The sequence below is a fragment of the Felis catus genome, chromosome D2 (assembly GCF_018350175.1).
Source record: "Felis catus isolate Fca126 chromosome D2, F.catus_Fca126_mat1.0, whole genome shotgun sequence".
Lineage (NCBI taxonomy): Eukaryota > Metazoa > Chordata > Mammalia > Carnivora > Felidae > Felis > Felis catus.
In genome coordinates this window covers 77,385,343-77,413,010 of record NC_058378.1, presented here as the reverse complement: position 1 = coordinate 77,413,010, position 27,668 = coordinate 77,385,343, and the positions used below count along the sequence as shown (strand labels likewise).

The window sequence follows — 27,668 nt, the reverse complement described above, 5'->3', positions numbered from 1 at the left end:
CTTCTTTATCGGGCCTCCTTTTGCAGGAGCTTTGATCTGGAGGATGCGGTCACATTTTGCTTGGAGGTACGAATTGTCTAGAAAAACCCAAAAAAGAAGAACACGCCCTTAAATAACTCCTCAAACTGAATTTAAAAAGTAAGTTAACTACTTTGAATGATCCCCTAATCCTCCCTTCTCTATCTCCTGTTCTCATCTTGTCTTTGAATGAGAAGGCTCCAGAGCTGTAAAAGGGGTCTTAGCATCATCCGAGCTGGGCACTCTGTATCTCAGATGAGATACTTCCTTCACAAAGGAAAACTTTGCGTTTGGTTTAAATTGGCATGGGGGGCGCCTGGGTGGCGCAGTCGGTTAAGCGTCCGACTTCAGCCAGGTCACGATCTCGCGGTCCATGAGTTCGAGCCCCGCGTCGGGCTCTGGGCTGATGGCTCAGAGCCTGGAGCCTGTTTCCGATTCTGTGTCTCCCTCTCTCTCTGCCCCTCCCCCGTTCATGCTCTGTCTCTCTCTGTCCCAAAAATAAATAAACGTTGAAAATAAAACAAAATAAAATAAAATAAATAAATTGGCATGGAATGCCTTTTCCCAGGATCAGAGGGTTTAAATATGTTTTTAATTTTCTAAAAGTCTGTTGACAAGTGGATAAAGAAAATGTGGTACACACACACACACAGGAATATTATTCAGCCTTATAAAAGGAAATCTTAAGGCGCCTGGATGGCTCAGTCAGTTAAGTGTCTGACTTCAGCTCAGGTCCTGATCTCACAGTTTGTGGGTTCAAGCCCCGCATCGGGCTCTGTGCTGACAGCTCAGAGCCTGGAGCCTGCTTCAGATTCTGTGTCTCCTTCTCTCTCTGCCCCTCCCCTACTCACACTCTGTCTCTCTCTCTCTCTTTGTCTCTCTCTCCCTCGCAAAAATAAAAATAAAAACATTAAAAAAACCCCACTACCTGTTAAAAAAATAAAGGGAAATCTTGCCATTTGTGACAACATGGATGAATCTGAAGGACATTATGCTAAGTGACATCAGCCAAATACAGAACAATTGTTACATGACTTCACTCATACGTGGAATCCAAGGTAGTCAAACTCACAGAAAACACAGAGCTAAATGGCGGTTGCCATGGGCTGTGCAGTGGGGATAATGGGGAGACGTCGTTCAAAGCGCACAAACTTTTAGTTGCGCGAGACGCGTAAGTTGCAGGGATCTAATGCAGATCACAGTGACCATAGTCAATAATATGTTTTTAAAAATTTGCATTTTCGAAGAGGGGAGATCCTAAGTGTTCTCATCACACACGTGCCCACACACAAAGGTAACCGTGTAAGGTGATGAATATTTTAATTAGCTTGATTGTGGTGACCATTTCACAATGTGTATATATATATCAAACATCAAGTTGTACATCTTATATATATAAATAAATGTATACAATTTTTATTTGTCAATTATATCTCAAGCTAAATTTTTTTTTTTTTACACAGTTTTTAACAATCATTTAATCAAACGTGTGCAGGGGCACCTGGGTGGCTCAGTTGGGAAGCATCCGACTTCGGCTCAGGTCATGATCTCATGGTGTGTGAGTTCAAGCCCCATGTCAGGCTCTGTGCTGACAGCTCAGAGCCTGGAGCCGGCTTCAGATTTTATCTCCTTCTCTCTCTGCCCCTCCCCTGCTCATGCTCTGTCTCTCTCTCAAAAATAAACATTTTAAAAAATTTTTAAAAAAAGAGTTAAATGTTTAACTGACTTCTGGGGCACCTAGGTGGCTCAGTGCATTGGCCGTCTGATTTCAGCTCGGGTCATGATCTCACGGTCTGTGAGTTCAAGCCCCGCGTCGGGCTCTGTGCTGACTGCTCAGAGCCTGGAGTCTGCTTCGGATTCTGTGTCTCCCTCTCTCTCTGCTCCTCTCCCACTCATGCTCTGTCTCTTTCTCTCAAAAATAGATAAATATTTTAAAAAATGTGTGCCATGGTCGTCAGGAATCCTTGTGTGGCAGGGGCCATAAATTTCCTCGAAAAATGGACCCTATTAAAAGGGGGGGGGCAACCCCAAGAACTGAAGGGGAGATCCCTGGGGCCAAGCAGCTGCAGGGTCTCAGGAACAGACTAACTTTATCCCCTACCCACCAAAATGCTCCCTCCCTTTCTTCGTCTCGGGAAAAATGCACTAAGAGTAACATACAGTGATGCGATGATCAAATGGAGATCTCAACCAGAAATACGGTTTTCATTCAACTTTAGGGGCGACTGGAAGAAAGTCTCTGAGGCTTACTTCATAGCCCCACTCTTCTTGTTTTTAATTTTTTTTAATGTTTGTTTATTTCAGGGAGACAGACAGAGGGCAAGCAGGGGAGGGGCAGAGAGAGAGGGAGACACAGAATCCGAAGCAGGCTCTGCTTTTTTATTGTGGTAAGACACACAGAACACAAATTGTACCATTTTAACCATTTTTAAGTGTGAAATTCAGGGGCATGAAGTACATTCACAATGTTGCGTAACCATCACCACCATTCGCGACTCTAAACAGAATCTCTGCCCATTAAGCAGCAACTCTCCCTGCCCCCGCTAACCTCTAGTCTCTTTCTGTCTCTATGAATCTGCCTATTCTGGCCACTTCATAGGAGCAGAATCATAGGATATTGGAACTTTTGTGTCTGACTTATTTCCCTTAGCATAAGTTTTCAAGGTTCATCCATGTTGTAACATATATCAGAATTTTATTCATTTTTATGGAGGAATTATATATATATTATACATATGATATAAAATATAAAACAATATAATAATATACAATATATTATTTTGTATTATAAACAATACATATATTACATATGATATAAAATATAAAACAATATAATAATAATGTGAAATATATTATTTTGCATTATAAATAATACATATATTATATAAATGATATAAAATATAAAACAATATAATAATATAAAATATATTATTTTGCATTATAAATAATACATATAATATATATGATATAAAATATAAAACAATATAATAATATAAAATATATGATCTTGTATTATAAATAATACATATAATATTATATGATATAAAATATAAAACAATATAATATAAAATATATTATTTTGTATTATAAATAATACATATATTATATCTGATATAAAATATAAAACAATATAATAATATAAAATATATGATCTTGTATTATAAATAATACATATATTATATCTGATATAAAATATAAAACAATATAATAATATAAAATATATGATCTTGTATTATAAATAATACATGTAATATTATATATGATATAAAACATAAAACAATATAATAATATAAAATATATGATCTTGTATTATAAATAATACATATAATATTATGTATATGATATAAAACATAATTAGTATAATAATGTAAAATATATTATTTTGTATTATAAATATAATATTACAAAAACATATATATATTCCATTCATCTCCCGATCATCCCATTCATCTTCCATCCATTCCAACCACTTGGGTGATTTTGCATTTTGGCTATTGTGAATAATGCAGCTATGCACATTAGTGTCCACGACATGTTTTTGGCAGTGCTGAATATTCACTTTCATAAAAATGAGGCTGCGGTATCTCCTATTACAACAACAAAGAATTCAATTTCCCATCAAAATGGAGGCTGTATGGAATCACGGAGCGAAGATGGGTCCCAGAGTCCTATGGACTCATGTTTGATGTTGGGCTTTCACGTCCCTCTCTCTGATGCCGGGCAAATGATTTAAGCTCTCTGCATGTTAGCCTCCTCATCCAACAAATGACTGACAATAAAGGTTGAAATGGACATTTCTGGGCCGCTTTGAGAATTCGGTGCTTCCCCAGTTCACTTTGTAATCAGGAAACCTTTTCACTTTTGAAAAACAGATTCCTGGGCCTCAGCCCAGAGCTACTGACTGAGAAAATCTGGGAGCGAGTCTGGAAGCCGCCTCTTTACCAATATCTTCAGGTGATGCCGATGAAGCTACATTGAAAACATCACCGAGATCAAGCGTAGGAAGCCAACCCCTCGCTCAGGACTTGATACACAGGAAGAGCTTAAGAAATGCCAACCTTCCTTCCTGCTCCCTCCACCTCTTTGCACTGGACCCGTGAAGAAAGAACAGAGGACGACCGATTGCATTTGATGCAACAATGACCATTTCATGTGACAACAAAAAAATCAAGTGGTAAGTTGTTTTCTACACTGAAGAACTCACCAGTCACCTCCGGCTGTAAGTGATGTTGGCTGTTCGGGTTATAAAACTGTCTGCTTTATTGACTTAGCTCCTTCGTTATGCATTTGGGCACAATTGCATTGTGCGCGATTCAGATCTGCTAATGCGTGTGCCGGGGCAGAGAGGGGCTGGAGGAAGACACCACATCGTGCTATGTGACAGAGGGAACTCCCTAGGGATGGTCATGCAAACCTGAGACTTCAATGAACAGAAAGACTTTGTAGCAAACGCACCAGACTGATGTTCTTTTTTTTTTCTTCTTCTTTCTTCACATTATAAAAGGAGTGGACAGAGGGAATGTACTAGATGTAATTTGTTCCAGGTTCAAAAAAGCGTATTTGTGCCTTATGAAATCTTATGAGAGAAGTGGAATTCAAATTGGCTTGGAGATGAGAGCTGTCAAATAGATTGAAAGCTGGATTATAAACCAAGACTAATGAGAGCCTACGATGTGCGCAAAGTTAGGGATGGAGTCCAAGAGGATCGCTACAAGGTCTTACAGGGGAGGTAAACAGCCTATTAATTAAGGTAGCAGATGGTGGTAAATTGGGAGATGTTTCAGATTCCAAGGACAAAAAAAAAAAAAAAAGAAAAGAAAAGAAATGAGAGCATGGGATCTGTATTGGGTAGTTAGAAACCCCAGCACGAAATCAATGACAGGAAAATAGTGGGAGCCGCAGGTAGTCTTGGAAGAGAGCGGTGTTTGGAGTACCATGGGAGTTAAAAAGAGACGAGAAATGTTAGCGGAACGGCTTAGAAGCTGCTGGAGAGAGTGATCCATGATGCAGTAGCATAGTTTCAGGGACCCAGCAGGTTGGCTTGGGTATGTGTGGTAACGAGTTTCTGGGTAAGGTTGGTCTTAAGATCTCCCCAGTGAGCATTTGCAGACAAGGAAGTTGCCTGAGTAGAAGGAGCGAAGTTGCATGTAAACTGCAGGAGTTGTGAAGTTGCATCGTGAAGTAAATTAGTGTAAGGGGGAGAAAGCAGGCGGGTGAGATAACCAGTGTGATTTGAGCAGGATAAGAAGGCGAAGGGATTGGGGCCGCCTGGGTGGCTCAGTCGGTTGAGCGTCCGACTTCAGCTCAGGTCACGATCTCACGGTTTGTGAGTTCGAGCCCCGCGTCGGGCTCTGGGCTGATGGCTCGGAGCCTGGAGCCTGTTTCCGATTCTGTGTCTCCCTCTCTCTCTGCCCCTCCCCCATTCATGCCCTATCTCTCTCTGTCTCAAAAATAAATAAACATTAAAAAAAAAAAAAAAAAAGAAGGCAAAGGGATCAAGGAGAATAAGGGTTTTGGACCGCGCAGATTGGGGACCATCACTGACTCTTCTATTTACCTTCAGGTAATTGCTTAGCCTTTCGGAGTCTTTTCTCCACTAATAAAACGAGGACAAGATTTCTTACCTTCCGTAAGTATTGTCATTCGGGTGAGATTTGTGTACAGATCAGCAGGAACATGGTAAGTTTTGAACCCAGGCAGGCTCGTCCTTCCATAACGAATGCGATCTGTACCTACTTTTAGAAGGAGGTGGTGAGAGGTGGTAGGGGAAACTTTGGGAAGCAAATAAATGTTCCCATTTCTCATCTTCTAGAAGTTGGTTGTACTCTGTTCTTATTACAATGGAGTCCCATCTGACTCAGGGGTTAGATTCAAAAGCCATCCTGTGAGGCGAGGATCACGTATGGTCAAAACTATCCTTGAAAATCCCTGAAGGTGCCCATAAAATATACTACTGTGCTGTCTCTCAGAGTTCTCTCCAGCCAGTTCTTCTTCCAGTGTCGGGACGGATTAAATTTCTTCTTTTGCAGCCGAGCACCAGGCGACGTCGTTGGCTTGCGCTTTGGGCCACGCTCTACGAAAAATGCTTAACTTTTGACATGAAGACGGCACCTGGCCTGGAGGGCCGCTCACACCAGAGGGGCGCCCTGGAAGGCAGGGCAGGGGCTGGGGCTCCCACGTCATGCTGACTCCACACCCCTGCCGGGCAGGTAGAGCTTTGCACATTTTGCTCTCCCTCTGGGCCACTCTTAGAGATTGTCTTGGTCCGTTCAGGCTGATGTGCAAAATACCATGGACTGGGTGGCTTAAACTGCATTTGTTTGTCCCTGAGCTGGAATGTAGCAGTCCAAGAACAAGGGGATGGAAGATTCTGTATCTAGCGTGGGCCTGCTTCCTGCGGCGTCTTCTGGCTGTGTCCTCACATGGTGGAGAGAGCAGCTCTAGGAATTTCCTCTTTATAAGGACACTAATCTCTTCGTGGGCCCCCGTCCTCATGACCTCATCTAAACCTAATCGCCTCCCAAAGGCCCCACATCCTAAAATCATCCCATTGTGGATGAGGGCTTCGACATATGAATTTGGGGGCTGGTACCAATATGCGGTCCGTTACAGGCTGCCTGTGCACCTGTCCTGGGCTGAAACGACCACGCCGGATCAGACTGGCTGGCTGGTGGTCGGCTTTGGTTGCGGAGAAAGAAAACGTACACAACGAGGCTCCACGTTGGTCCGCTTGCCAGGTCCCCCCGCTCGGCTGCTTATGATGGGTTCTCTGCAGCTGCATCAGAGGGTGTGAGCCCCAGCCAGGGGCTGCCGGCTGCGGCCCAGCATGAGTGTGGGGAGCAGTGGCAGCCTGACAGATTGGGCACCCTGGGTAAACATGGCCGGCCGGCCTTGGCAAGGCCTCCAGGAGCGGCTACGCTGCCTTTGTGGGAGGGTGTGTTTCTCCCCCCAACCTGGAGATGGTCGGGGTGTGGGTCTGTTTCTCTGCTGCTAGTCCTGGGGAAGTAAGTTCTAGTAAAACTTGGTCAGTTAGGAGCACCTGGCTGGCTCAGTTGGTAGAGGAAGCAACTCTTGGTCTAGGGGTAGTGAGTTCAAGCCCCATGCTTGGCGTAGTGTAGAGCCTACTTAAAAAAAAAACCAAAAAACCAAAACAAACAAACACAAGTACAATTTTGGTCAATTAATGCATTTAAGAGAAAACCTATGGTACCATGTATAGCCACAGTTCCATAGTAGTCTACTTGTCTTTTTCTTTTTCCTTAAAAACGTATCTTAGGGACTTTTTGTTCCCTCCCCTCCCCTCCTTCCCTTCTCTTTCTTTTCTTTTCTTCTCTTTCCTTTTCCTTCCTTCCTTCCTTCCTTCCTTCCTTCCTTCCTTCCTTCCCTCCTTCCAGAGAGAGAGAGAGACAGAGAGCACACAAGTGGAGGAGAGGGGCAGAGGGAGAATCTTAAGCAGGCTCCATGCTTGGTGCAGAGCCCAACACGGGTTCTATCCCACAACCCTGGGATCTTGACCCGAGCCAAAATCAAGAGTCAGACACTCAACTGACTGAGCCACCCGGGCGCCCCAGGGATTATTTCTATTGATACACAGAAGACTTCCTCATCCTTGTGTTAGTTGATGTAAAATTTACGTAACATAAAATTTACTGCTTTAACCACCTAACAATGTACAATTCAGTGGCGACTGGCACGTTCACAGGGCTCTGCAACCATCACCACCATCTAATTCCAGAACGTTTTCACCACCTCAGAGTGAAACTCCATAACCCTTAAGGGGTCACTACCCAGCCCTGCCCTTCCCAGTGCCCAACGACCCTTGATCTTCCTTCCTTCTCCATGGATCTGCTTCGGCCATTTCATATACATGACATCCTACACCAGCTGGTCCTTTGTGTCTGGCTTCTTCAGTTGCATAATGTTTTCAAGCTTCACCTGCGTTGTAACAGGTATCAGAACCCCATTCCCCTTTAATACCGAATCCTATGCCATTGTATGGACAGAGCACATTTGGTTTCTCCATTCGCCTACTGATCGACATTGGGTTGTTTTCACTTTTTTGGCGAGTATGAATAATGCCGTTATGGACATTCAGGTACAAAAGTTCACTTGAACACCCATTTTCAACTCTCTTGGGTATGTACCTAGGAGTGGAATTGCTGAGTTGTATAATAATTCTATGTTTTACTTTTTGAGAAACCATCACACTGTTTTCCAAAGCAGTTGTATGATTTCACATTTCCACTAGCAATGTATGAGGGTTCCAAATGTTCCACGTCCTTGCTAAACACTTTTTTCCATTTTTAAATTATTATCGTTATTATGGCCATCCTAGTAGGGATGTGACGTGGATTCTTGTGGCTTTGATTTGCATTTTCCTAATGATTAATGATGCCGAGAGTATCTTTTTGCGTGCTTATTGGCCATCCGTGTTTCTTGGAAGAAACGTCTTCAGATTCTTGCCCATGTTTTTCATCGGGTTGTTGTTTTTGTTGTTGTTGAGTTGTGTTCTTCTATATATTCTGCATACTGCTCTCTTATCAGATAGAGGACTTGCAAATATTTTCTCCCATTCTGTGGGCTGTCTTTTCACTTTCTTGATAATGCCCTTTGATACAGGAAAACTTTTAACTTTGGTGAAGTCCAATTGATCCAGTTTTGTTATCATTGTCATTTGGGCTTTCAGTGCCACATCTAAGAATCCATCACCAAATCCAAGCTCATGAAAATTGGCTCCTATGCTTTCTTTTAAGAGATCATGTTAGCTCTTACATTTAGGCCTTTGATCCATTTTGGGATAATTTTTTGTATACAGTGTGAGGTAAGGATCCCACTTTCATTCTCTTGCATCATTTAAAATATCTACACAGCAATCTGCTCCGTAGTTCAATTAACTAGGCTTCTCCTCAGATATTTGGGTTACTTCCAATCTTTTACCACTAAAAACAAGAATACAATAAACATTCTTGTATATAATCACTTCCTACATACGTGGGCATATTTATAGGCTAAATTCCTAAAAGTGGAATTGTAGGATCAAAGGTTTGTTGCCTTATTGCTTGTCCCTAGAGGCTGAGTGGATGCCTTCCAGCACTGGGCGAGGATATGTTTCCCTACATCCTTGCTAATCTTTGTAGATCTTTGCCAACCAGATGGGTAGTTTTAATTTGGAATGTTCTTATTATGAGCAAGGTTGTACACTGTTTAATATATTTTGTAATTTCTTTGCTATGAACTTTTCATACCCTTTGCCTTTTTTTTTCTGTTGGATTATTGGTCTTTGTTTTGTAAGAGATACTTACAAAGCAAAGGAGGCTAATGTCTGTAATATGCTCATCACTTACTTTTTAGCTTTATTAATGATGTTGTGTTTCTCCTCCAGAGAAAGTGCTTCCCTCTTCCTTTTTAAGATTTTTGAGTTAAGTGACTATTTATAATAGTGTCCCCTATTCTGATATTGTAATACTATTTTATGGTCTTTTCCTGGTCTTTTTATGATTTCAATATATTATTTACTCTTTGGTAGAGCTGGAATTTATTTGCTTATGTGGTGTGAGGTAGGGATTCATCTTCCCCCTCTAGAAAATTGAGATCGTTGCTTTTGAAGCCGGATATCCTCAGTTTCCTACCGCAAACAAAGCAGTAAAAGTTCAGTCATGACCTGAGGGAGGCCCCAATTCACTTCATTGTTCAGTCCAGGCTGAGAAGGGCATCTCTGTGCCCTGGAACCAGAGGGCGGCCCGAATGAATGATTTTCCTGGTAGGCCAGGACCCAGGGCCCTGATGCCCCAAGTAGGGCTCGGAGCTCACAGGCACGGCCCTTGGCCCCACTGTCCTCAGATTGTGGTGGCAAGGAGACAGGGTCCCAGGCCTTCAGTCACCCACCTCCCCCAATTTTAAAGGGAGATAATAAAGCCACCTCCTTATCTGGGGAGATGGCATCATGCTCAAGGAAGGTCCCCGCTGTCAGGGCACTTGGCATCACCCTTGGTACTCCTCTGAGAAGTGTCGGGGCAGTGACCCTCAAGCTCTTAAAGAAAGACCAGGGCTGTGTGTTTCCTGTGCATCAGGCCAGTTGTTGGATGAATGAACCCTGGTGGGTTCTGGTGACCACTGCTTTGAGTTATTTTGTGACCTTTGGTGAGGCAGTTACTGCTTTCTCTTCCCAGCCTTGGGGGAAGGGAGACACAATTCAGAGAACAAAAGAAGCAAATTCTTGCCTTTTGAGTTTAAGAGAAGAAATAGGTGAGCAGATAGGGCCCAGGGTTCTCAGGACTGGGAAGAGCCCCCAGGGAAGAAAAGAGAGTTTGGCCTCAGGTGGGTCCTCCAGAAGGGGACTCCAGCCTCCCAAGGCCCCGGGGAAGGTGTGGCAAACCCTGGAAACCTCTGCTTTCTAAGCGAGGACAGGTGGGGGCATCTGAGTTCTCTGTCCCGCCTCACGACGCAGTGGATCTCGTTCTGGAGTAGAGATTGCTGCCCGCAGGAGGCTGGCCTGAGGCTGCTTTGCAGGTTTCCGATCTAGGGGTGGGTTTAATTTCTACGGCGATTGAGGCTTAAGCCATTTGGGACCCTCTTTAGAACACAGAATGCAAAAGGATGAGTTCAAAATTAGGTATAGACGGGGTTTCTTTTGGAAGTGATGATGAAATGTTCTGGAATTCAATAGTGGTGATGGTTGCACAACTTTGCAAATATAACCCCAACCCACTGAATCCTATCCTTTCAACGGGTGGATTTTATGGTATGCAAATTAGATCACAATTAAAAAAAAAACATGCTAAAAAATGAGGCACAGGGTTCTAGGAGGAGCCGAACAAGGGAGGGCCCGCGCAGTTTTGTTTCCCCTTGCGTCTCTGCAGCCCAGTATGGCCAAGAGTGGTGCGGATGGGGGCCAGCCAAAGGCCGTCTTACTGGGAGCTGTGGTCTGAAGAGATGGCCCCCTTGCACATCAGATCCCCCCCTCCTCCCTGGCCTGCCTCCTATACCCAGGCCTGGGTGAGCTTCCAGGAACTTTGATGTGATCCTGGAGGAAGAGTGGGAATTAATGGTGACAAGGCTTCAACTTTGTGGGATGGCACCAGGAAAATAAAGAAGTCGTATTTCCTGTACTCCTGACTATAAAAACTGAAGTTAGAGCTGTGTGTGTGTGTGTGTGTGTGTGTGTGTGCGCTCGTGCGTGTGCGTGTAAACTCTGGCTTAGAGGAGCTCGACCAGGAGGACTGCCTCAGGCAGCATAGGTGTGGTCGAACTGGGAGGGCTTATAACCCACAGCTCCCGTTGTGGGGCGGGGCGCGGGGGTTAGCCAGAGGGGGCCCCGCTTCTCGCCCCCACAGTTTTGGACAGAGAAGCGACTGCAGTCTGGGCAAGCAGACGAGGCCCTTTGGAGGCCAGGGATATGCCACTGTCATATTCATAATCGGATCCTTGTTTATCTTGAATCAGACCGGGGGCTCTCTGCATAACCTCTGTTCCTCCCATTTTGAAGATTCAGGCCCAAAACACATTTCAGGGAATAAGGGGAAAGCTCATGTTTGAAAATGAACCAGCGAAATAAATCATTGTGCTTCTGACATGATGCCCATTGAATACTTTTCAATTCTTAGCTTTGGCAGCAGCATTTTAAAAAAGCACACACACACACACACACACACACACACACAACCTATCACATAATTCTTTCTCAAAGGCTCATTCAGCAGGTCTGCCTCTCTCGGTTCCCAGCCGCCCCCCCGCCCCCTTCCTTTTCCTTCTCTCTCTTTTTTTCTTTTAAATCAGCCCTTCTGGTGAGAGGGCAAGGGTACATACAGTCTTCCTTTGTGTTTGTAAAACAGAGCCGTATCAGTTGAGCAGTAATGATAACATTTGTAGTTATGCAAGCAGAGATAACAGTAATCAGATCTCCTGCTCTTGGCAAAAACCAATGGCCACAACCTCACCAGGGGCTGGGGTGTTACGCTGAAAGGGGAGGGGAATGCGTATGGGTTTTATCTATTTATTTATTTTAATCAAAGCCCCCAGCACACTTTTCTTTTTCCTGCCAGAGGCTGTCCAGTTAAGGGCCTCCAGAAGTTGTCCAGTTAAAGAGACCCTACCCTAAAAGGAGATCTGAAGGTCCCCTCCTTGCTCAGCGTCTCCTGGCTATTTTTTTTTTCCCCTGCATCCAATGATTTAGGGCTTCCTTTGCTCTCCAGCAGGTAATCTGACCTCTCTATATTGGAAGGAGCGAAGGCTAACGTACTCGCTCAAGCAGAGGCCGGTGGAGTGATTGCATCAGTTTGCAATGCCATTTGGAATTTTTAAAAGAAAGGTGTTGTTCTGGAGCTGCCCTTATTCCTTCCAAATCTGATTTCCCTCAGGGGGTTTCTGTTGCATTGTTACCCAAACAACATGCAAATATATTGATTGCTGGGACTTTAGTCGCAGGGACTGCAGGCTGCAATTGCCAAGGAATGCCAGGGCCAAAAACAGAACCCCGGGCGTGTGCGGGTTTCCTGCAGTGGAGACCGAGATCCTCAACATGTGAGCTGTGTTTAGGGATCCTGAAGTGACCTCCTTAGTAGGGATTGGGGGTCTCAGTTTCTCCGCTAGTTGGTGTCTCTGATTTCATTTTGGGGTGGTAAGGCAGCTCTCCTGGGGAGAAGAAAACAGTGTTGAGCTCCCCAGGTGCGGGCCCAAACGTCTTTGCGTAGCCCCAAGGCCCCACCATCGGGTAGGGGTTGTCAGGAGACATATCCTAATTTCTTACCTGACTTGGGCGGAGACGGGGATCCACGACCGTAATTTGCGATAAAATGGAGACCAAACTATTTTCCTCTTCTGCTCTGAGGCGTTCCTAATTCTGTTTAAAACGGAAGGCACGTTGCCCGCCTCTTCTTCTGGCTACCTAGGAGTCGCCCCACTTTCTTCCCCCTTTCTACTCACCTCTGCCCCCAAAGGGAACCGGAAATAGGAAGGTCGACGGGGGTGGGGGGTGGGGGGGGAGGGGTTGTGAAAAGCAGCATCATAAACCATGACTCGCGTGGGGGGTGGGGGCGGGGGGGAATCGTAGCAAGAAATCAATGTTGGTTTAGTTTCCAAAGACACACTTTCTTGCCCGTCTCCAGACCTAAGTGTCCGAATTAAAAATTAGACTCGAAAGGCTGGGCAGATGTTGGCATTTCGAGCCAGATGCCATTGGCCTGCGGGTTGCTAGGCAACCCGTGCGGCCCAATCAGCGTGGGTTTCGGAATGGCATCTGCTCCAAGAGACGAAACGAAGCCCCCCGTCCCTGCCGTCTGGTGCCCTGGGCCCAGGCGGGACGCGCTCCCCATGTGCTGGCTCCAGGGAGGGGTGCGGCCCTCTTGGCTTTCTTTGCCTGGACACGCATTTTAATTTCACTGTGTCAACTCTCATTATCTGTCTCCGCAGAATCCCCCTTTTTGGTTTTCAGAAATAATTAAGTAAAAAGCCCTTTTTCACTCACTGCATTTTTGGCATTGATAAAGACATTTGAGGCATTTCAGACGAGGCGGGGGCCGGAATCCGAGCGGCCTTTGAAGATGTTCGTTAAAGACAGTTCTGACAAACAGTGGCAAACAGACCAATTAACCCTAGCATCGAAGTCCTGGCGGCTTGAAACTCCCTTCAAAAGAAATTAGCCCTGATGTTAATAAAGTGGGTGTTAGACCATTTCAAAATATCCAGTTCAGCAGCCTGAGTCGATTGGAATGGAATGGCTATGGTGCCTTGCCAAAAGAGGAGTCTTGTGCTGGTGTGAATTTTTGTTACAGTGGCTGTCTGAAAGTTAGAAAAAAATATATATATATATATCTATGTCCCAACCGTGGTTGGAGCGAAACTTCCAAGCGGACTAGTCCAGGTTCGTTAAATAAGTAAGTAAGTAAGTTGCTCGCCGTGAAAAGGAAAAAGACCCAGAGAAGGACGTGTCCGGGAGTGGGTCCTCTAACGTGGGGGTTGGTGGCTGGACTCAGGATTGCCACCCAGGCTCCAGCTTCCCAGCGATAAGCCTCGCTAACACTCCTCCGCTTGCCCAGGAAGGACTGGGAGCTCAGCTGTTGCTTCCTTATTGATTTTTCAGATGACGCGGGAGACAGACCCACAGCTTCAGGCTGGGAAGGTAGCGCTAATGAATTGCCAAGACCCAGGGTGTAGGCATTTGTGGGGTGATGCTTCCTCGTAAGAGGAGAAGGAAATGATCCGCCTGGGGAACCGTTTGCATCTGCCGGGAACGTACAGGTCGATTTTGTAGCGCTTGGGTTACATTTCCACGCGCGGTGCTGGTGTCTTACCCTTAGTCTCCGTCGCAGAAGAGAGAAATAAACCTTCTAATCAATGTATTCTCTGAGAAAAGATATTTTCAGACTTGCCCTGCCCGTGTGTCTGTGTGACAACGCAGGGTAGGGAGCAAAGACAACAGCAGCCCCGGCGTGGGACGAGGCGGGGACCCCTAGCAAAGCCTTTCCTCCTCGAGGTGTGGGTGGACGGGGCTGGGGCCTGGCTGGACGGGTCGGAAACGGAATCAGAATTCAGCTCTCGAGAGTGGCCTTGAGAATCGATGCTCGCCCTTGTGCCGCTCTCCCTACCGTCCCCGGCAGTTTCCAGAGGGGAAACGGAGGCAGGGAGAAGTGACTTGCTCAGAGTCACGTGACTGTCGAGGGCCCCACTCTCCTGCCTCAACTAATCCTGCTTCCTCCTGCTGCACCGGGACCCCACGTGTCGACCTGCTCAGACTCAGGATTTCCTTTGAGGTTGGCCGTGGGAGGGTCGGGCTCCTGCCTTGGTGACGGACGCTTTTTGTTCTGCCCTGTATGCCGTTCTGTCCTCACACGGGCTGTAGGGGAGGGCTGGGATCCCTCCTGGGGATCTGGGATCCCTGGGGATCCCTCCAGGGCCCTGGATCCCGCCGGGGTGGGGTAAGGCTGTGGCCGAGGCCAGAGCAGACGGTAGAGGCATCTGCCTCCACGCTGTCTCCAGCTTCCTTCTATCTCCACTTTCTCAGGCTGAGCCTTATCTCTCCCAGATAATGGACTCCTCTCCGGCCACCACATTCTCTGGCACCCAATAAGGCTGAAGCACTGACTTGGGGTGTGGCGGGGTGGGGGGGGGGAGGAAAAACCCTCAGTGCTGAGCACTGACTCTCTTTGTCGCTTTAAGAGGCTCCTATGTTTTTTCTCCGTGTTAATCTAGGAAAAACAAAGTTCCTGGTCGGTTAATTCACTTGGGAGAGCTGGGACAGTTGTCTCATTTCAGGCTCCTACTCTTGGCTTACCCCACGGGTGCTGCCTCACTCAATTCTCCGCCTAGAGGCGCCGCAACTCAAAGTTCAAAGGTGAATTCCTCTATTTTGCTCAATTCTCAATCGGATGTCTAGCTTGAACCTCAGAATGGCAGAAACCGAATCTGCCAACACAGGGCAACTTTCCTCTTTCCCTGGGGTTGGGTCTGAAAATCTGGAGGCTGATGGGACACCAAGGTTATGAGGCTGCAGGGGCCAGGCTCTTACTCGCCACCTGTTCGTGCTGATGTCTGCTGCACTGTCCATTGTCCTCATTCCCTCCACGTGTGATGCTTCTCTGTGGCCCTTCAGGGCACCTGGAAATTTCTGCTGCTCTCACACCACGATAGGGAAAGGGGAACTTTCTGGGGGGCTGAGACTCTGTCTGCCTAGACATAGTGCAGCCATTTTTTGCTAGAGCTGAGCCGCATTCTTCAGGGCCCCACCCAGGATGGGGGCATAGGCCCCTCCCCTCCAGGGTTCCAGAAATCGTTCTTAAATTTTCTCATTTGCCTGCTACACTCAAATCTTGGGGTGTGGAGGGAGGGTAACATGGGACGCCTTCTTAGGAACCCGCTACTATCTGAATTACTTTGCTTCTGACTCTCCCTTTCTCCCAACTTGGGAATTCTTTTTCGTAATTGAAGTGTGATTGACATACAATCGTGTATTAGTTTCAGGTGTACGACATAGTGCTTCAACTTTTGTATGGATTGTGAAATGATTGTCTCAGTAGGTCTAGTTACCAGCCATCACCATACCAAGTTTTAATGCCATGTTTTTGACTGTATTCCCCATGCTGTGTGTGACACCTCCATGACTTAGTTATGTTTTAACTGGAAGTTTGTACCCCTTGGTCCCCTTCACCCATTTTGCTCCACCCACTTGGGAATCTTTTATCCAGGATGAAGGGCGGGACTCACCTTCTTTCCATGCGAACCCCCTGTGTCTCCTCAGACCTGAGCTTTCGAGGTTCCTTTTCCTTCTGCCTTCTGAGTGAAAAAATTACACACACACACACACACACACACGCTTGACTAAGATATAATTTACAGATCATAGAATTCAACCATTTTAAGTATAGAGTTTGCTGAACATTCGTAAATTTGCATAGTGCAGACATCACTACAACCAGGTTTAGAACATTTCCGTCACCCCCAAAAAGTTTCCTTGCCCATTGACAGTTAATCTCTGCTCACCCATGGCCCCAGGCAACCACTGATCTGCTTTTTGTTTCTATAGTTTTGCCTTTTCTAGAAATCTCATATAAGTGGAATCATATACTATATAGCCTTCAGTATCTGGCTTCTTTATATCTCTATCTCTATCTCTATCATCTCTATCTCTATCTCTATCTCATCTCTGTCTCTGTCTCTAACTCTATATCTATATATAACTTAAACTTCCCTGATGACTATGATTCACATGGTCTGCTGATGAGGGTTGGGAAACATGGATTCCCATTCAAGAAATCTGGCCGTGCGTGGAGGCTACGGGTATGGTGGCAGCTGGCCGTGACACGGGGCTAGGGAAGGGCTTGTTCGATCTAAGGTATAAGAGGCTTGAGAAGCTTAAATGCTGATGGAAGCGTCATTAGCGAAGGAGAGGTTGAAGATGAGGGCAGGTGTTGGGCAGTGGGCTGAACTGAGAGCGTGGGGTCTTTAAGATGGGGAGGAGCCCGGGGCCTTGAACTTGGGGGAAGGGGCGCCCCTTGGGCGGGAGGAGGGAAGGTGGGAAGGACAGGCAGGGTAGGGGGTTTGGTGGGCACTGAGGACATTCTCCTCTTGCTTCTCATCCTCCTTCTTGTTTCTCCGTCACCCAGTGCGAGTGTGGAGGGTGGAGTGTAGACAGGAAATTTGAGCAGAATGTAAGTCTGAAATCATGCTTGCGCAGGATGGGAGGGTGACGTGATCAAGGAGACACCGTTGGATGCCAGGCAGAGCGAGAGGCCCAGACAGTGCTGGCGAGCATGACTTCGTGATGGCACCACTGTGGATATGCCATTTGCTCCAACACTCTTAGTAGCCTGGGTGCACGTGGGAAGAAGATAGCATTGGGTGGATTTGGCATTTAAGTTTCACCTGGTGACAGAGATGGAAGAAGGGGCAAGGAATTTAGGGTGTTGGTAGGAGAAGGTTTGAATAACGTGTTAAACCCAAGTTGAGTATAGAGGGAGGTGGAGCGATGGAGAAAGGCATGTGTGTGGGGGGGGCGGGGGTGGTCAGTAGATAATGGGAACTGCTAGGGCACTTCAGTAGGGTGCTGGGAGTCATTGAAAGAGAAAGCTGAAGGGAAGAGAAGCCCTCATCCCATCCGAGAGAGGAAGGTCTGAATTTGGGATCAGAGGGAGCACTTTCTGTGGTGAAGGCACCCGGTGGCGGAATGCGAGTGAGGAAAAATGATGGAGACGAGAGGTCAAGGATTTGGGAAGGCCGGTGTAGGAGGGCTGTCCACAGACACCGCGGAGCTTCTTCCTGGTGACAGGGGGCTGCCGGAGAGAGGGAAAGTGGTGGAACGACCAGGTGGGCTGTTTGATGGGAAGAGGCAGCAGAGGTGGTAACCTCTTTACCCGGGAGCCCTCAGGTAAGGTGGTCTGAGCACCTCGGGAGGGTCAAGGAGGTCTCAAGAAAGCTGCATGGGGCGTGGGAGATGACCAGGCTTCATTGACGATGAGGCTTTTGGGGGAGTGGTTTCAGTGGAGACTAGGTTTCCGAGAGGGCCAGCAGATCAAAGCTGGGGATGCTGACACCCCCTCACCTGTTCAGGAACAGCCAAGCACAAAAACCAACCCAAGATGTAAACTGCCCTCACAATCTCCGTAAGAGGAGCGGCTCATCCATGTTTTAAATAGCTGAGGGGGATTGCCTCGTTCCCCAGCTACCGTAAGGAAAGGAACTAAAATCGTCCGTGATGCTTTTCTGGTCCAACCTGCATCCCGCTATTTATGCTTCCTCTTTGCCGTCCTGAATCCCTGCTGGGTGTGCTGCTGCCCAAAGGGCCGGAGACGGGAATGAATGATGTGCCTTCATCCAGCAAAATGGGTTTTCCGCTGTCCCTACTGTTGTATAGGTTATTGGCGCTGGTCAGTTCTGAGGAATAATATAAAAGTGTCAGTGGAGATTGTTCTTTATGAAAAGAGTAAAAAACCCAAACGAACAAACGCTGCAAACACCTCTTTGTTTTATGGAGGATAAATGCGCCATTTCATCCACCTAATGATTTTTGATTTCTGAAGGTTGGGTGCTATTTAATGCTTCTGTTTGTCCCTCTCAGGTCCTGGACGCTTAATCTTCTCGGGACATCTCATCACCTTCCAGCATCTGAAATCACCATGTCTGCCTGCAACGTGTGGACTAGGGAGAAATGACTGTTTCAGTTGGGCAGGCTAGTCCACCACCTTTCATCCAAGAAATCCGTGTCCCAAAGTGACTTTCTGACAGTTGGTAAGAGCCTGTTCTTCCTCAGGTGGCCCCAATTTCAGCTCGCTTCTCTTAAGGGAGCGTTGCACCATGCTGAGTGAGATCACAAGGCTTAGAGGTGGATAACTATTTTGACTCCGTGTGATTTTTACCTTATGCTCTGACTTTGGATTTCCATTGTAAACCCATTGCATTTTGGATTTTGCAATTTGCAAATCCACTGTATTTTTTTCCTGGGGTCAAAAGATTCTGTTGAGTTCATTAGTCTTGTCTTAGAGACATTCCTAAATGGGGCTATTGTAATGCGTGGCGAATGAAAGAATATAGGACCCTTCATTGAATCCCTACCCTGGGTCCATGGTAGATCATTACAGGATCCTCTGTCTGTTGCCCCCCTCCCTTAACATCCTAGGGGACATCTTGCCCCCCAAACTCTTATGGCTTGTCGCAGGGACTAACGTGTTCTAGCGTGACCTGCACTGTTGGCCTCTGTCAGGTGATATTGGGTGGCTGCTGACCCGAGCTGGGCCAACCGGTCCCTTACTTTTGGATTTGGGAATGGAGGAGGGTGGCCAACTTGTCCCAGTTTGCCCAGGACTTTCCCAGTTGGGGCACAAAAAATTTCCATGTCCTGGGAAACCCTGCTGTCCCCAGCAAAGGGAGGCAGTTGGCCACCCTAAGCGGGACAGAACATTAAAGCCAGTGTTTCTCTGTCACCGAAGCTGTGAGTGAGTCTCTAGTGAGAGAGGTTGTGCTGACGTGGTAGCCCTGGCAGAGAAGGGAAACTGAGAAAGAGACACTAGCCTTATCTTTGTACTTCCCGTGCTCTGTGTATGGACCCTCCTCACGATCCACCAACCAGGGCATTGCATTTTCTGCTCATTTATGTTAAATAGAGCTTTGCCATCTCAACCAAAAGAAGCCTGACCAAACTGTGCCAGGTCTTTCCTTCCCATTTAACCTGAGAACAACCCAGGAGCTATATAGTAATGTGAAATTTTACAAACAAAGAGGCAAAGGCTCAAAGATTTTAAAGGACTGAGGGTCAAGGTCGCCAAAGTAGAAAGATACAGAACTGGGAGTGACATCCCTCCAGGCCCAGAGACGTCAAGTCTGGGGTCTTATTGTCACACTGCAGCTGTCTCTGATGCCAATATTGGAATCCATTAACATTGGCAAGGTTCTGGTCAGTCTGACATCTTATTCTGAACATCAGCATGTCTGGAAAGGGTCAAGGGACTAGCTTATGCTCACTTCTTGAAGTCCAACTTGCCCCCTTTGATGGGGGGATATCTTTAATGGCAGCCAATGATTCTCTCACATTTGCCACACACCTGCATTCTCCGTGTATTAGCCAATTTAACCTTTACAGCAATTCTATAGGTTATGGACCATTTTATCCTCACCTTATAGGTAAGGCAACCAAGCTACAAAGAAGTTAAGTAGTTCACTAATCAGTGGTAGGGTTGGGAGTAGGGGTCCAGGCAATGTTGCTCGGCGTCCCCACACTCCATTGCTTCCGGGCATTCAATGATTATCCCAGTCCTGAAACCAGGTTGGGGATCAGGTGCGTCTCACTTCCTCTGGCACCGGCTGCTGTGGACTTTGGGAGGTTATTCACCCCTTTGACCTCCAGTTTTATTTTCCATTTGTGAAGACTCAACGAGAGAGTTATGCAGGCTGCCAACTTAAGTTCCTGGCACGTGGTGAGTGTTCAATAGCGAGGGACATACCAGTCTAGACCCCTCTCTTGATGTATTGCTTACATGTCAGTTACAGAGAATAGAATCAATTTACGTTGTTTAAGCAAGAAGTGGGTTTTTTTTGTTTGTTTGCTATGTTTCCCCGAAGGTATTCAATGCCTTACGGCACTGTTGAGAATGCTGAAGAAGCAGACTAGGTTGTCCATTCAAGAACGAGTCCCACATCTGGAGTGCAGAACTGACTGCCAAAGAAATATGGGCTCTTCGATGAAAAGGAAGCCAGTGGTTCCTGCCATCCAGAAGCCATTCTATGCAGGAGGCCACCACTGCTCCCGCCGGCTCCAGAAGCAGCCCATATCTGCTGTAATCCACACCAGCAAAGCGGATGCCCTGACACCCGTGGAGCTAGAGACCCTAGCACTGCTACAAGGGAGCTAAATGGCTCCACGGATAAGCTTGGCCGTTGAGAGAGACGACAAAAGGACTACTTCTACCTTCTTCCACCTTCCCAAGCATACACGCTTGCATCTGATGGGCTGAGGCTAAGTGACATCAGTAACCCTAGTTGCACAGGAGTCTGGGAAATGTAGTTTTTAGCTTCCTAGCCTCTACAACTCAAGTGGGCATCCAAGAAGGAGAGTAGAATTGTGTCGGGTGCCAATGGTTGTTGGGAACCAACCTACCACATTAGGGCTGCCCCGTTGGCAGAGCTAGCTGCAGGATGGCGAGTGGAGCTTCTGGGTAGAACAGTTAATGCTCAGGTGAGGAGTAGGGTGTGGACGTGGCTGAAAGCCAAACTCTCCCATCCTCTGCCTTTACAGAACCGTGAGCACACCTGCTGTGCCACCCCTCCCTGCCCCGGGAAGCAGCCTTCTTTGCATGTCCTGTGCTGGGTGGAGTGGGCAGCGCGGCATGGCTCAAGGCACTGTGGGCAAAGGTTCTGGTTACCCTTTGCCACTGACAACGTGCGACGAAGCACGCTTCTTCTTCAGTAAACAAGGGGACTGGCCGAGGCCTCTCGTCGCCCTTAACAACCTCTAAGTTTATAAGAAACAGACTCCCTTGTGGTCACTTCATTCCAGAGCTACATTGGAGGAATAACATATTTCTTTTCAATATCAACGTTGTCAAAACCACAGTAGCTGGGTTTGCATGGTTTCTGGTAAAACGGTGGCTGTTAAAACTATGCCAGTGCAAACGTGGACATAAATAGATAATAAATCCTGATAGGTCTATAGGACTGCTATATTTAGATTCAAACCTGTTCACCCTCACGAGATAAAGCTCCGTTTGATGGCTCAGCTTCCCAAACCGGGCAAAGGTTCAGAAATGGAAGGTTTGTGGATTTCATTGCCAAGAAGACAGAAAGTAGAGGCAGTAAATCTAGAGTGTCAGTGTTGATGCTGAATTTTACTGTTGGAGCCCGGGTCTGCCCCCGCCCCTTCCCCAGTCTTTGGCCCTGTAGAGGTCAGGTGTAACTTCCTGAATTCTGTTAGCCTGACATTTCAAGGGCTTAGAGCCATTTAAAAAAGGTGAATATGCATGCAATGACCAACGTGTCGGGGCCAACATTTAGCTTCTGCTTAAGAACTCCTGGGGGCTGAAGTGATTTTCCTAAGCATAGGCAAGCCTGGTTGAAGAAACCCAAACGTACAAATGTTTGATCAGGGGCTTTAAATGAGAGTATTTACATGGAAAAATATCTAGTATCATAGCAGGTGCCTTCCTTCTGCATTTTACATGAATAAGCCTCTCTTGGCTCTCCAGAAATCCACTGTTTATAGGGTGTGAAGCCCCCCAGAGCAGGCAAAGCTCTCCTCTGGGAATGTGTATTTTCTTGGTTGCTTGTGGTATTTGCTGTTTGTTTTAGGTTCTCAGTTAAGAAGCCCTTGAGAACAAGAGGGGAACTTCAAGTTCATCTAGCTCAACTCCCCAGTTGGAAAGAGCCAGTGGGAGAATGAAGTCAAAGCAGGAAAGCCTTGTGGGAGATCCTGACTGTCATCTGATCGTCAGCCGTGCGTGGCCCCCCTCTTGCCCTCGGCCACCTGTGCCTTCAGCTCACCTCTTGGACCTTGAGTTTCTGCAAGTCAGTCAATTCCTTCCCACTCCCATTTCACCACTCCCCCCCACCCCCAGTTTTTTCTTTCTTTGAAGCAACCCGTGTTATGTTTTCCCAGTGGGTCAGCGTCCTGGACGTTTTACCCAAGTGGCTTGGAGGTAGTCCTGCTTATCTTAGCTTCTGAATCTAACCAGTCCTTAATTATTATCATCACTTGACCAAATCCCCTTCTCTCTTCTCTCTACCTTCATCCACACCCACTCCCGGAAATGGATAGGTCTTGGCTGGGCAGGGGTGAGGACCCCTAGGCCAGTGTGAGCAGTTTCTCATCCAGGGCAGCAAGGATGCCCAGAGAAGCCAGTGGAGGAGGAGTCACAGCAGGAAGCTGTAGGTCCTCCAACCAAAGGAGTCACTGGCAGGTGTTGGAGACAGGAGATTGGACTTTGAGACAGCAGAGAACAACCTCAAGGGCAGGGCCAGGGAGCTTGGCTTGAGCAGGGTCACTCCTTCATGCCATCAGAGCCAGTGGGGGACTCTCAGCACGGTGTGCGGTCCAGGATGAACATTTGGCACCTGCTGCGATTTTAGCACTGTGTATGTGTGTGTATGTGTGTGCACACGCCTGCAAAAATGCAAGCATTGTGTGTGCAGGGACCTACGAGTGACACGAGGCTCAAGACCCAGTCCTTAGCGATGGTTTCCAATCCGTTTGGAAATACGCAAGACCCATCTTACACAGCAGGCCGTGTATTAAGCGCCACATTATGGTGGACAGAGAGCTAAACTGGTAATGAGGGTGCCGCCCAGTTCTAACCCTCTACCTGTTCCTTAACTTGGCTTTGTGGGCCTCCATTCGCTCTCCTGTAATGTGGAGGGATGGGAGTGAACAGTGACAAACAAAACGAATCTGAAAAGAAAGGTGACACAGATGGGGGAGGGTGCACAGAACATGTGAATTTCCACAAAGCAAACATGGGAATTTGTGGTATCGATACCACCCAAGTCAAGCAATGGATCAATACCAGTGTCCAGAGGCCACTTTCGATCCCCCTCCAGATCACTGCGCGCTCTTCTCTCCAGAGGCAGCCACTGTGGTCTCAATAGTCTGGAAGTCCCTTTCAGCTATAACATTGAGTAACCCTACACATAACAGGCATAGACAGAAGACCACCGCGGCGCCGGCCAAAGCTGTTAAAAACTGGAACTCTGTTGTGTAAGTTCCTTGACATAGTTTTACAACAATGAGTATGTAGGGCCCAGATTGTTTCTTTGTCCATCAGAACCCTACTTTTTTTTTTTTTTGAACAACTGAGCATAATCAACCAAGTTCCTATATCTGCGCTCTCCCCTGTGTCCTTGGCTCTGTGGTTCTGAGGTTGTACTCTGGGTCAGAAAATTCCTGCCTTCATCCCAAAGTTCAGTACCAAGTACAGAGCTATTTTTTTCTGGTGGTGCAAAATTGAGCTGGGTGGGTACATCATGGTGCTAAGCTATTCCTCAGGGCTGCCAAATTGTGACTTGGCGTGTGTACTTATGCCCCTAAAAGGTTGCCTTAAGCACAGAGGAAGGGCAAGCATCGTGATTACACACACACACACACACACACACACACACACACACACAGAAAGCATGGCCACCAGTATGATACCCACACGATGCACCCATTCAAACGATGTTTGCAAAAGGAAATGGATTTGAAAATTCTTTGAATGGAAAAAATGGGGCTGGATACTGTTCAGAGACAAATTTGTACATGAGGTTTTACTGAAAAGCTGGTTTCCAGCAAGGCTTAGGATCGTTTCGCTGTGGCTTTCACTGTATTAGAGCTTCCTAACCTCTTCCAGTTAGTGACGCAGTTGGAACTTCTGATCACTCACGAGGGAGCGAGTGACCTTCTTTGTCTCTTTCAATCTACCCAGCAGCTCGGCCTTGTTGGATCGCGTCTCCCCTTATGCTCCCTGCCTTGGTGCTAGAGCACATCTGCCCACACGTACACACACGTACACGTGCGCGAACACAGACCCCGGCCGCCTTCACTATCTCTCCGTTCCAGCCCTGGCTACTTCTGCCCAGCAACCAAGCCTGGCCTGCCCCGCGGCCTGCTGGTTGGAAAAATGTTGAAGAAGACGGTCCTAGGGGTTTCCTTCTGACCCCGAAGCACGGAGACACGGTGCCTGTAATGCGCTGAAGCTCACACTCCATGTCTTCCCTGCAAGGACAGAAGTAATTGTCACCACATGGGGCCTTTCATGCGGGGTGGGGGGCGGGTGGGGATCACATGTGGAGCTGGAGAAGGTGGTAGTTATATTGCGTGGTTTGAGGACTAGGGAGTTTCCCAGCTCCTAAACCTCTTCCCTCTTCTCTATCCCACCTGCCTGTCACAGCAACCAATGTGCACCTGCTTAGCTCCGCTCCTATGGGCTGTGAATGATTTTTGGTCATCAGGAGTTTCCTACTAAAAGGTGTGCATTCCAGCCTTTACGGCCAATACCTCGTAGGGATCAGACCAGTGAGGATCTGTGGAGGGGCGCGGCCAGGGGCTAGGGACGGCTTTGCTTCATAAGAGCTGATGGAAGGCTGAACGCCAGTATTGCGACAGGTAGAGGGGGACATCCTTCTTCCAGGTAAGCACCGGGTACAGATTGGTATGGTCACCCAGCTGGTAGTGGGACCGAGGCTTTCTGGAGCCACGATCAGGTACTAATCCCAGCCAGTTGAAGGTCTTCCATAGGTGACTTCCTGCCTGTTTGTTACTTGGTGCTTCTATTTCTCCGTGGCGAGAAAGAAGGCACCCTTTTGGATTTATGTGGGTATAGAGGATGACCTTTGGGGACACACTCAAGCTTGTTCAGTGTCCTCGATCTGCATGAAGGAGAGTGCCTCCCCAGTGCAACCTCCTGATGGGCTCGATGCAAGCCCTTACAAAAACACGAACGTGTTTAAGAGAAGTAAAGCAAAGTCATTTTTGAATGTGAGTCCATGCAAGACTGCACATGAAAATACAGAGCGAAACTCGATCAAACCTGGCCCCTCTCTCGCAGGCTTCCTCGGGGGTGGAGGAGATGTCTGCAGACTGGAAAATGTAATTTCAAGGGGGCCTGGAGAGAGACAGCAATAAAGACCCGTGTGTTTTATTGCACATTCTGAGGGGGAAAGGCTTAGGAAGTGCCTTAATGGAGGAAATGAGAGATGGTTCTAGAGGACAGAGCTTGATAAAAGGAAGGCGGCCCAAGCTCTCAACAGGAGAGGTCATGCCTCTTTAATTTGTTGGAATTCATGAAGGGTTTGCTGTAGCTGCAGCAAAGCAAAAGTCGTGGGCTGTTCGAGTTTCTATCTATCAGTGTTGATGAAGCAGAGATGGAAAGACGCTGTAGCTAGTTATCAAGTAAACAGCGGCGAGCTGGTAAATGTTTACCGGCTGGCTCCAGGGACGGGGTGGCCCGGAGCCCTGATCTGTAGTTTTGCCGATTTCCGTGGTGTAAATACTCCCACCGTGGCTGACCTCAGGCTGCCCACGTGACGTCACTGAACACAGACCTGGGAAGAGATACACAGAATGCGCTCTGGTGAGCTGGTGCGGGCCAGCTCCAGCCCGGCTCTGCCTGAACAACCCGGTCAGTGGTCAGCTTTTTTTTCCTTTGGCGTTGATGTGGGGTCAGGGAGCCAGGAGCCACTGGTCCGCTCGTCCTTCCTCAGACAGGAGCTGACGGCCTGCTTCAGGATGGCAGGCCCGGCTGTTTTAGGTAGCACGAGACTTGGGCTGAGGAGGAGAGCCAGATATAGGTCCCCCAACCCAACGCCCCCCCCCCCCCCATGTCTCCTGAAGCTGTGATTTAAATTTGTAATGTTTTAAAATTATTCCTGAAGAATCCGAAATGCTTCGGAGAAATTCCGGTAAGCCCAGAGGATTCTGAGCACAGCATGGGACGCGCACAGCAAGGGCATATTGGGCCTTCAGGGAAAACTCCCCTTTACTTGAAATGGACTCTTTTCAATGACGTGTGAGCTGACCGTGGGTAACAGGACCAACAGGGGTCGTGGGGTCATCCCCCTCCTAGTCGTGGTCGGTGAAGGTTGTTTAGAAAGGACGGATTCTGGCTTCCCTTGGAGCTCCTATCTGCCCTCCATATGTCTTGCATTTTAAAAAAGTGCAGACCTGAATTAGAATGTTCGGTCCTGTTACCCCGAAAGTACAATCATACTTGTCAGACCAAACGGGCTCTGTTTAGACCACTTGCGAGGCACCTTTCCTTTGAGTGTAGGGTTTCACTTCTCCGGGCTTTGGAGTACTGGGCAGTTCCCCTCACAGAAGCCATGAGAAAGGGGAGGTCACATGCGAGTCCCTTGACCTTTGCAGGGAGAAGCCCTACGTTTTGGGTGTCAGAGAGAAATTCTGATTGGACAAAGGCTTCTGTAGCTAATGAAACATAAACAATAAAAAACCTAAGCCACCCTCCCCCGCCAAAGACTGGAGAGCTAGGAGGTCCATTATGCAATTTATTCTACATGTATTTATTGCTAAGTGCTGGAAAAATAAATAAGACCCAGCGACTCTGTCCTTAAGCTATTCACTATTTAGAAAGGCAGGCAGAACCTTGGAGAAGTTGGCACTTAGGTCAGGAGGCAGAGGGGAGCCATGGGCAGGGTTTGGTCAGGGGCATGACACAGGCAGAGCTACCTTCTTAGAAACGGGTGTGGGAAGGTGGGTTGGGACCACAGACCAGGAGCAGTGCCCACCCAAGTTTCAGGATGGAGGTCATAACAGTCCATGCTGGTGGAGATAGTGGGAAGGGAGAGAAGTGAATAGGGTGTGAGTAGTTTCATAGAGAGAAACACCAGTGTTAGAGGAAGTATTCAGAAGGGCAGGATGACGAGCCCAATTGAATGGTCTAGCATGAGAGGAGACAGGGAGAAATGGGTATATTTTCCACGAGTGTCTGGTGTTTCTGCACATCCGTGAGCATGGGCACCGACAGCTTTTGTTCCAGACTATCTTTTCAAGGACATTTGTCTAGCAAACAGCCTTGGAGGATAGAGAGTGTTGTCCTCTGGAGCAGAAGGTAAGTCTGTTTGCTTTCCAGGAAACTCAAGATAATGTCTACGTCAAAGGTCAGGCAGCTTTGCCGGCAGCCCATCATCAAAATGAAGCTCACACTGCATGCTGTGCCCGGAACAATAACATCTTTGGTCTCTGA

General features: G+C 47.4%; 1 long non-coding RNA gene across 1 annotated transcript; it reads left to right on the top strand.

Annotated features, from left to right (window-relative positions):
• LOC109492738 lies at nt 1-27,668 on the top strand. Its single transcript, XR_002736951.2, has 4 exons — nt 1-138; nt 3,891-4,192; nt 18,566-18,735; nt 20,563-27,668. It is a non-coding gene; the product is annotated as an uncharacterized LOC109492738 (long non-coding RNA).